We start from the raw sequence: 11,392 nt of genomic DNA, 5'->3' as shown, positions 1-11,392 counted from the left end.
TCGTATTGCAGAGGTGTGTTATGTGATTTCTAATGTGTTCTTTCATATAAACCTTATATATTAAGAAAAACTCTCATCGCGCCACCGGTATCAGCGTTTTGCGCGAGCCGCATCGAGCAGACGCTCCGGGCCTCCCCGAACTCCTGTCTCAAACGTGCGTCACTTCCGGCGGGTGGTAATGGCACCCGTTTTTCCAGTTTCAGTATTGAAAACTGATTTTTGCGCGCCGTTGGCACCTTAACTGCTTCAAACTGCGACGTAAAGTTTTGTGGGTAACTTAATCTGGGGGGTACTATTAAAAAGCAACCTTTTTGCGGTTTACAAAATTTCGGTCAATTAGGCCTTTAAGTACTTGGGTGTAGAATTGTTTGTCAATAGGCCACCCTGGGTTTCAGTTAATGGGATTCAGAAACAGCTTGATGCTCTCAAATTGGCTCAATTGAAACCTACACAGCGACTGTACTGCCTTAAGAGTGTTCTGGTTCCAAAATTGCTGTATCCAACCTCCAGCATTCTTGCATCCAAGGCCTGGGGGACATACCTGGATCGCCACAACCGCAAAGAGGTAGAAAGGAGGCAACTGCATCTCCCCATGTCATTTCCTCATCTACTAACTCATCTTCCATATAAAGGGGTGGGGGGGGGGGGGGGGCTCGGCTTGGTGAATCTAGCTCGGCTGGCACCTGAGGTGCAACTTAAGACGTTTGCGAGGCTGCAGCGTCTAGGCTCTGGGAGGGTGGACGCGGTCGTCGAAGAGTGTCTCCCCAATGTCAAAAAAGCTCTCTATGACTTCTTAGACGTACCTCAAGGCTTTTATGACGCCGTGGACATCGCTAAGCCCTCAAAGAGTCTAGGCGCAGGTATTTTGCAGCATGGGAAGACCAGTACATTTCCAAGGACATAGCGGCCTTCCGCAAGGAACCTGGAAGCAACAATTGGTTGAAGCCAGGGGCCAGCTATCTGGGAGAAAGGGACAATATAAAGGCGTTACGGCTGCGGGCGGGGCTTTAACCATGTCGATCACTTTCCAACAAACAATCTACTGATCCAAAGTCCGGCCTGTGCCATCGATGTAGACGAAAGCCAGAAACAATCCCCCACATCACTGGCAAGTGCGACTCCGTTAGCATCCCACGCATTAAACGTCATAACTTCATCGCGGACGCAATTGCCGCCAAATTACTAGAAATTCATCCCGTTTCCCAGGTTACTCGAGAGACTCTTCACCAATCGTGATGGGACCACGCACAGACCAGATATTCTGTACCTGCCCAGCGCAAGTACATTTTGAATGCGGTAGTCACCTGGGACTACAGCACCGAGACTTTGGAGCACATGTGTCAGATCAAGCGAGAGAAGTACACCCCCTTGCTGGAGATCTTTTCCAGGGAGAAACCTTGCAAGGTTCTGGGTCCCTCTTTTGGATCACATGGGCTCCTTTGTGCTGGCACCAGGAAGGCAGCAGAGTAAATTGGGCTTTTTGTAAGGGATCTCATTTGGGTAAGCACCCGCATTGGCACTTTGTCTTAAGCCGTTGTGCGCAATTGGTGTGACTTTGGTGCCCTTCTGACCAGCTCATTTTTTTCCGTTCATAATCACCTTTTTTGTTATATGTGTGCATGTGTGTTTATGCGGGCACACACATGCAAATATGTGTGGGTGGATGCATATACATGCACACATACCTCTTTTTTAGTATGTTTTTTTTTGTATGACTGGAGCATAACATTTTTGTATGACTGAATAACTATTTCTTATGTGATTGAACTTTTTTTCTCATTCACTCATTGTCATATACATCTTCTATTCCTTTTTACATGGCACTGCTATTTATAGGTTTTTCTAAGAGCAATGCTCTTTATTGAAGTAAATTTCCCCTATTTTCGGCCCTTATCTCTTTTAATGCATTACAGGCGCCTTTTCTGATTTGAGTTCGGTGTCGCCTGCGCTCTAGGTGTCTGAGCCTTTTTAGTTTTTCGTCCATTTTCTTAACTTTTTTGTGGGTCTTTCTTCCCCTCAGCCACTCACCTTGCCGCCGCCAAGGACATATGATGTTCCTTTGTTTTTCGCTTTTTCTGTGAATTGTTTATCGTACATAAAAAGTAACAAAAACCTGTGCACTTGTGCAAAACCTGGCCGGCGGCGGCTTCTTAAATGTTTTAATAGCATTATACATGCCTTTTTTAACATTTATAAGTGTTTCTTGTTAGTATTTCCGGAAATAAACTTATAAACGTAATTTGATGAGAACGAGGTGATTATCATTCTCATCAGTTAGTTAGTTATATTGATTGTAATGGCGCAAAAGCAACTGAGGCTATGATGCGCCAAACACAAGGTTGGAGTTTTTGTTAAAGGTGAAGCTTTTTATACTTAGAGTTTGTTTAAAACGCTGGCTTCCTTGAGAAACCTAAAAATACATGAGATGTCAACCAGTGCACGATCGCCTAAAAGTAACATGGGGTGTAATGGGAGTCTTTCACTATAAAATGTTGTAAAATATTTCTTTCTTAGTTCTTCTAGTTTGACACATGAAATTAAAATGTGGTTCACTGTGAGTTCGGCACCACACATTTCACAGAGAGGTTTGTTTTGTTTGGTTAGCAGAAAGCTGTGCATGAGGTGGGTGTGTCCAATGCGGAGCCGACATAAAATAACTTCGGTAAAACGTTCTTGATGCCTACATGATTGCCATTCCCCTAAAATTGGCTTCACATAATGTAGTTTGTTGTTTACGTGCTCTTGCCATGCAGCCTGCCACTTATTTTTGAGTTTACTGTATATAAATTTTAAACAATCCCTGTGCGGTATGTTCACTTGCTTTATTTGGCCATTCCGGGCTTGCGCAGCGCATACATCTGCTTTCTCATTACCTACAATTCCAACATGGCTAGGAACCCAGCAGAATTTAATGTTATGCTTTTGTTTTGTGATTTTAACTATGTTATGTATGATGTTTCCTATTATAGGTTCAGCTGCATTTCTGGAGTGCAGTGCTTTAAGCATACTCAGGGAATCGGTGTAAATGATGCTATTTTTGATATTCTCTCTTACTATTTTTTCTACAGCTACAAAGATGGCATAACACTCAGCAGTAAAAACCGATGTGCATTCTGGTAGTCGCATTATCTGTTTATTTTTTCCTTGGAATACTGCACTTCCAACGTGACTTTGTTTTTGAGCCATCCGTATAAAATTCAATGTAGGTGTCATACTTTTTTTGTAGTGCAAAGAATTCCTGTAATATGTAATCGTTTGGCGTTTGCTTTTTATCTAAATGTGTCGTTGTGAGGTCACATACTGAAGGCAGGCTGTACCATGGTGGTAAATATTCATTCCTTTGTGCAATATTCGGTAGGGCATCTAGTACTGTTAGCTCTTCACATTTATCTTCAAAGCGCAGTAGTAATGGCCTGATAGAATGTGGTTTGTTGATGAATAATCTTTTAGATGGGCACTTGGTAACAATTGGATGGCAGAGATGTTTCGGAAGAGAACGGATTTTTAAGACATATGAGCATGTAAGGGCGATTCTTCGATCCTCAAGAGCGGCTTCATTAGTTTCCACGTAAAGGCTAACTACTGGTGATGTTCTGTATGCTCCAGATGATAGGCGCAGACCAAGATTATGAATGGGGTCTAATCTTCTTAAGTAGGATGCTCTTGCCGAATCATATACTATGCACCCGTAGTCCAGCTTGGAGCGCACGAGAGAGCGATATATTTGTAAAAGGCTTGCTCTATCGGACCCCCACCGCTTACGTGAGAGAACTTTTAAGATATTGAGGGCTTGAGAAGCTTTCTTTTTAAGGTTGCTAATGTGTGGCAGGAATGTGAGTTTCTTGTCGAAAGTTAGGCCTAAAAATTTGTGTTCTTGTTTAATTGGTATCGCAGTGTGATTCAGGTATAGATTGGGATCGACCTGTAGGCCTCGTCGCAATGAGAAAAGAACAGCTACAGTTTTTTGAGGAGAAAATTTAAACCCATTTCTGTCTGCCCAAGCACCTAGTTTATTTAGTGTGATTTGTATTTGTCTCTCACAGGTTGATATGCTGGAGGACGTGCATGCTATTTGTAGGTCATCTACCTAAACTGAATACATTATGGACTTGGGTATTGCTTTAGCTAAGGAATTCATTTTTACTATGAAGAGTGTCGTGCTTAGAATGCACCCCTGGGGTACGCCGTTCTCTTGGGTGAAAGTCATGGAGAGAGTTGCTCCTAGGCGGACTCGGAATGTGCGGTTAGCCAGGAAGTCGTTCAAGCAGTTCAACATCCTGCCGCGAATACCTAGCTCTGCTAGGTCACGGAGGATGCCGAACTTCCACGTAGTATCGTAGGCCTTCTCCAAGTCGAAGAAGACCCCAATACAGTGCTGCTTGTGGATGAACGCCTACCGGATGGTGTTTTCTAGACAGACAAGGTGATCTGTGGTCGAGCATGCTTTTTTAAACCCACATTGGTGTGTATCTAATAGTTGCCGAGATTCAAGTATGAAGGTCAATCTAATGTTTATTACACTTTCGAAAGATTTAGCAATGCAGCTGGTGAGGGCTATTGGTCTGTAGCTGCTAGGACTTGTCGGTGGTTTTCCGGGTTTGAGAAAAGGTATTATGACTGCTTTTTTCCACTCGTCAGGTATATTTCCAGTTAACCAGATTTTATTAAAGAATTTTAACAGTGCCTGTACAGCAGCCTCGGAGAGATGTGCAAGCATGGTGTAATGCACGTTGTCTGGTCCTGGTGGTGTCTTTTTTCCAGAAGATAGTACCTTATTTAATTCTTGTAGTTTGAGAGGCTGGTTATAATCCTCATGTACACCTGCTCCAGATGGAAATTTTTGTTTTTCAGCTATTGCTCTCTGTTTCTGAAATGTGTTTGTGTAGTTGGATGAGCTTGAGATCTCAGCAAAATGCTCGCCCAGTATGTTGGCCTGTTCTTCTAAAGATGTTTGTGTCCCGGGTGCTGTCAAGAGAGGAAGTGTGAAAGGGGTATGGTCACCAGTAAATTTACGAATTTTTTCCCACATTTTCTTTGATGTTATTCAACTATTTATTGAGGAGACATATTTCTGCCAAGAGGTTTTCTCTGCATTTCTTCGCACATACCGCGCTCTGGCTTTTGCCTTCTTAAAGGTAAGTAAGTTCTCTGCAGTGGGACATCGACGCAGAGCGCTCCAGGCTTTGTTTTGTTGTTTTTTTGGCTAATGTGCATTCTTTTGTCCACCACACTTTGTGTTTCTTTTGTGCAAGTCCTGTTGTTTGTGGTATAGCGAGTGTTGCGGCCGATATTATGCATTCAGTAAACTTCTCATTAATTTCATCTGTGCTAAGGTCGTCACAAAATTCCTTTTCCAGAGTGGCGCTTTTTGTAAAAAGTGACCAGTCGGCGAGCTGAATTTTCCAGCGCCGTGGCCTTGTGGGGATGATTGGAGTGGACGATGAGAGCCTGATGACGGTAGGTAAGTGATCGCTGCCCATGGGGTCATTTAAAACATCCCATTTAAAATCGTTAAAAAGTAATGGTGATGCGAAAGCTAAATCGAGAGAGCTCATTTTTGCTGAGCTTGGACAGCAATATGTGGCTTTTCCCGTATTTAAAAGACAGACATTATTCGAAAGTATAAAATCTTCGATTGTTTGGCCTCTAGAGTCACAGTGTTCGCTTCCCCAAAACGGAGAGTGAGCGTTAAAATCGCCAACTACCAGAAATGGCTCCGGCAGTTCATCGATCAGGCCTTCTAGATCTTGGCATGTTAATGTGATGTGTGGGGGGAGATATACAGAACATATTGTTATGGTTTTGTAGCTGATGACGCTAACCGCAACCGCCTCAAGTTTTGTTTTCAGTTTGATTTCTTGAGCCGGGACGCCGCTTTGGATGATGATTGCGACGCCTCCCGATAGTCTATTTGCATGTTCGCGATCACGCCTAAAAGTTGTATAATGTTTTAAGATATTTGAATGTTGTGGACAAAGATTGGTCTCCTGGAGACATAGGGCTAGAGGCATCACTGACCCTAGAATATGAGTTATATCACTGTAGTTTCTCAACATTCCTCTACAGTTCCATTGTATTATGAAAGCCATCTTAGTTTTGTGTTTGTACTGATTAAAAAGCTAGATCAAGTTGTTTATGGCCCCGTGACTCGGGGCCTGTCTTTTTTTGACCGATCCAGGGAGCTCCGCCGACCGTCCGACGTGGACGGCGAGGGGCTGCCCGGGGTCGTGTCCATCGCCTCTGTAGAGGCACTGGGCGACCGTGCAGGAGGCACATTGATTTTTGAGTTTGACCTTGACCTGTGGGAAGAGGTCTTTGGGCCCGCCGACCCGGGAGTCTGCGTCCCCTCCTTTGGGGTAGGCGGAGTAGCGTGAGCTACTCCACCAGACGGCGCGGATGGCCCCGCCCCAGGCTCACTACGTGTGGCCTGGACGGGTGCCGAAGCCTGGTGTGGTGCGCCGCGCCCACTCACCACATCGGCGAAGTTTGTTTTTGCAGTGAAGGAGAATTTGTTTGTTTGAGAGTATTGCCTTCTTGCTTCTTTGAAAGAAATGTTTTGCGTAGTCTTGAGAGTAATGATTTCTTTCTCTTTCTTCCAGGATGGACAAGCCCTGGAGTAGGCAGCATGGTCGCCTTCACAGTTTGCACACCGTGGGTTAGCAACACATTCTTCGGATTGGTGGTCCTTCGAAGAGCATTTCGCGCAAGTTTTGCGGCCGCGACAACTCTGTGAGCCGTGGCCAAATCTCTGGCAGTTGAAACATCTGCGTGGGTTGGGAATATACGGTCTTACATTTATTTTCAGATAGCCTACTTCAATGGATTCGGGTAATGTGCTCATGTTGAATGTCAAGATCAGGTGTTTGGTGTCCACTTCTTTGCCATCCTTCCGGATCTTTATCCGGTGGACATCTATAACTTCTTGGTCAGTAAGTCCTTCGAGCATTTCCTTTTCAGAAAGGTGGACAAAATCTATTCCAGGGATGACGCCTCGTACAGTATTCAGATACCGATGTGGGGTCACAGAGACAGGGATGTCCCCAATGGATACAATTGTTGCAACTTTTGAGTGTTGTATGCTGTCGCGCAGTTCAAGAAGTAAGTCGCCACTGGCCATTTTTGACACCTTGTAGCCAAGGCCTAAGGCATCTGTCAAGCGTTTTGAGACTTGGAATGGGGATATTATCCTTGCTTGCGTTTCTTCTGCTTTGCTATGGATGACGTGAAATTTTGGAAATGATACTTTTCTTTTTTGAAAAAAGTCGTCTGCTTCGGTCCGCCCTCTCTTGAGAGAGCGATAAAGTTTTTAAAGGGGGGAGCCATAAAAAATTGAGGTTTTTCGGTCATGGTGCCAGCCACCCACCATGGAGCCCAACAGGGGGACGCGACAGGAACTTGAAAGCAAGTCCTGCCCACGCCAGCTGTACACCTTAACTATAACCTAATATGACTCAACTCAGGGTAGTTGGTCACACACGGTTAACCCTCGCCGCCAGGAAAAAGAGGAAAAAACGAAGAAGAGAGGAGGATACAGGAAAGTTGTAAGAAAGGAAATAGTAAAGTGAAAGATAGAGAGGAGAACAGGAAAAGGCGACTGCCGATTTCCCCCGGTCGGGTCAGGCCGGAGGTGCCGTCTACAGGAAGCTGGGGCCAAAGTGGTGTGTTGCCTCCGCCGAGAGGCCTTAAGAGTCCAAACGCTCGGCATCGGCTCAACCACCAGGATCCCCTTTTCCCCGTACACGGCGATGCCACGCACGGCTAAGCGCGGATGCTCGGGTCCGTGGTGACGCATTGTTCACCATCATCCCCCTGCGGGGATGTCCCTGCGGATGCTCGGGTTAACCCCGTGGTGTCGCCACTCTGCATGCTGCAGACGCCTCCCTGCGGGGAATCATTCTCATCAATTTGTTATTAAAAAAAAATGCAAAACAAAATTCCATCCAAGTGCCTCCTCATAATAGTTGAACACCGCGTACCATTCCGAACGCCGATGCACACGAGCAAGCGATCCAGCTTTACACCAGCACTCGTTAATGAGAAGGAATGACGTCATCCGGCTAAGGCTGCTCTTGCTAAAGGAATGCGTGCTGAGCCAACAGCTTGCAACGTTGTTCTCTTGTCTATTACGTTCTGTACTCGTCGTTAAATAGCTCGGCGCACACGGGTGCTGGTAAATACTCTTCGACTTGAAGCAATTCTAAAGAGGAATCGCTTTTATATCTATTTTTATCTCAAGGCTTTCTGCTGGAACGAGGGCCAAGGCTTCCGATGATCAGGAGCCCTGCCAGACGTCGTGCGACACTACGAGGAGGACTGTTCCTACCACACCGTCGAATGTCCGCGATGTGGCGACAGTGTCCCGCACGCTGGTCTGGCCTCGCACTGCAACGTCGGTTGCCACGGCGCCATGAACACTGCTGCAGACCACCGAGAGCCACCTCGGAACGACGGTGTCTTCGGGATTCGTGACGTCACCACCGCCCTGGAAGAGTTCAATGCGCTCTTGAGGGAACCTCAGCAGGATCAGCCGCCAGCATTTCATAGCAAGATGAACGAACTCTCTCCGAGGAAGTGTCGAAACACGGTTGCCTCCTGAGGGAAATGGGCGATATACTTCGGCAGATTTCCTAGGAAGAAAATCGGGACAGCGGAGACCGCATTCCCTGCCAAGTGGATCAAAGGCACATCCTGCGAAGACTGAATGTCTCAGCAACTGAATCGCTAGCCTGTGTGCAACATGCGGACGCACCGGCCGACCTTTGCACAAAGATTCCCTGAATCTTCTGTTTCCACACTGTGCGACGGAAATGGAGAGGCACACCCCCCACTTGCAGGCTCTTCCGACTGTGAGCAACATGAAAACAATTCATTCACCTCTTCTGGCTGACCGCAACGTTCTTGGCGAGTCCACTCAGTGGCACAGCGAACATCTGTATTTCACTATGGCTGTGATTGTAGCTGCCGCGGTGGCTCAGTGGTTATGGTGCTCGGCTGCTGACCCGAAAGACGCGGGTTCGATCCCGGCCGCGGCGGTTGAATTTCTTTGGAGGAGAAATTCTAGAGGCCCGTGGACTGGGCGAGGTCAGTGCACGTTAAAAAACCCCAGGTGGTCGCAATTTCCGGAGCCCACCCCTACGGCCTCTCTCATAGCCTTAGTCGCTTTGGGACGTTAAACCCCTAAACCAACCAAACCAACCAACTATGGCTGTGATCATGCAAAGCGGAAAAGACTTGTTGGAAATTTCTTTGCGGTTTGGTCACACCCTCCAAAGCGTGTTTCCGTAGGTATCTGACTTAAGGGTAACTATAATTAGAAGTGAAACGGACAGATTGATGCGTAAGGTGGATGTGGTTGAAGCACGACACGATTATTTTGGCTGGCAACACACATTCTGCGGTACTCTCTCTCAGATCAGAAAAGACTGCGTCAATGAGGATGGGTCTATGGTCATCACGGTCGACTTTAAAGTCTAGTCAGTGCTGTGTGTGGCTGCTTAAAAGAGAACAAAATATGAAGTGCCCTCGGCCAAACCACTAGTATTCTAGACTTTTCTGTTTAGAACAAAAATTTATTCGTGTCATGTCTGTTTTCTTCTCCCCTGGCACTGGTTTCTGTCGCCCTTATTTAAATACGTAGGTTATATTAGGACTAAAAAATAAATAAAAATGTGTTCAGTGAAATTCAGAACGTTCCTTACCACACTTTGGATGCAGTGGTATGCATTGCCACGGACACACGACTTGAGGAAAACTCGGCATTACCGAAGCGCTAAATTCTCGTTAATGCAAACGTACCCGGGTAGCTTTTTCGGATTCCTAAAAGAGGGAATAAAATGAAGAAGAACTGCAATAGTATCTTACAGCAGCATTGCCAAAGGCTGGGCTGTTCATTCGTTTATTTCTATAAATTTTTTTTTCGTATATACTGCTGGCCATTGATCGCATGCGACCAGCAGTCGCTTGCGATCGGGCAGCAGCTCCACAACACTGTTCCTCACACCTACAACAGTGACCTGCAGCTCGCCTGCTCGTTTGATTCTCACGTGAAATATATAATTTGCTGAATCAATCCGCTATATGATCTAGGTTTTACAGACAATTCGCAAAGTGCTGCGTTCAATGGCTAGGTTTAGGTATACAGTGGGTCTGTAGGCACCACTTTTATATTCCTTTGCTCATTCCTTATGGCTGCCAAATAACTGGCACATTTGAAGAGCATGATGACGTTCCTGGAAAACGAATAATTTATGAGCAGTGGAACTGTCATTGTCACGCCTTTCTGCCACTGATGCTCTCTACAGCGTCAAATTGGTCAATGTAAAATCGGTGCCCTTCAAATAGTGCTTATAATTTGACATGCAACGCTCTTCACCAAACGACACTGAGCTAGTATTGTTGGAGCTGCATGACTATTATATCTTCAGGAAAAGTTGCCAGTCTTCCCCAAGTGAGTCACATCATCAGGCATGACTGCTCACTGCAGGCTGCAGCTTGCAGTTGTGCATTCTAGCACTAGATTAGTAATGTTGGGACAGGAAGTAGGCATATAAATTATTTATTGCCAGGGCCTTATAACAACACAGAAAACCCAAACCTTTCGTAAGGTCAGAGTGAACACAGCCCTCATCATCTGCAGAAAATTCAATGTAAACAAAATACTTTTGTTACAATAGGTAAAGTCAACAAACTACTCCAACCAACCACCATAGGCACCAGCTGTGCTGACAGCATAGTTGCACAATGCACATGTGGAAAACAAAAACTGCGTTTGTTATAGTTATACTTCACCTATCAGATGCAATTGTTGTCCTAAGTGATGGCACACAATACAGTCACAGAAAAACAAAGAAACCGTGGTGAACTTACCAACCATGCTTGGTGATTACAAATGGCAAAAAAATATGTACAGGCGCAGACAAAAGTAAACAGAGCACGCAACTGTCTTCGAATATTTTTGACGAGTCACCTCACTGAAATTTCCAGCAGTGGTACGCACACGCTGGTAGAGGAGGTTGGTGGGCTTTCTTGTAGACAAACAATGCTTCTTCATTACCAATGGAGAAAGCGTGATTGCACTTTGAACGCAATAGCGTGCTCCGTTTACTTATGGTCACGCCTGTACACAGCCGCATTCATGCATTCCTGTACCGGGGTACTCGCAATGCAGAACATAGTATACCACAACTTTTGTGGTATAATCACACCACTGCAAAACCACAATCGTAATCAACAAAATATGCATATGACAATATTGTTATGGGGAAATGACAATATGTATACGCTGCCAAAGAAGCAAACATGTTTCAGAAACACAAACTATAGTACAGGAACAATACAAAATGCTGGTTACATGTGCTGTAACTACATATGAGGTAAACTAAACACATTTTCA

This window comes from Amblyomma mixtum, chromosome 3 (assembly GCF_055824585.1).
Source record: "Amblyomma mixtum isolate Tamu chromosome 3, ASM5582458v1, whole genome shotgun sequence".
In the NCBI taxonomy this organism is placed as follows: domain Eukaryota; kingdom Metazoa; phylum Arthropoda; class Arachnida; order Ixodida; family Ixodidae; genus Amblyomma; species Amblyomma mixtum.
Note: the sequence above shows the minus strand (reverse complement) of the source record.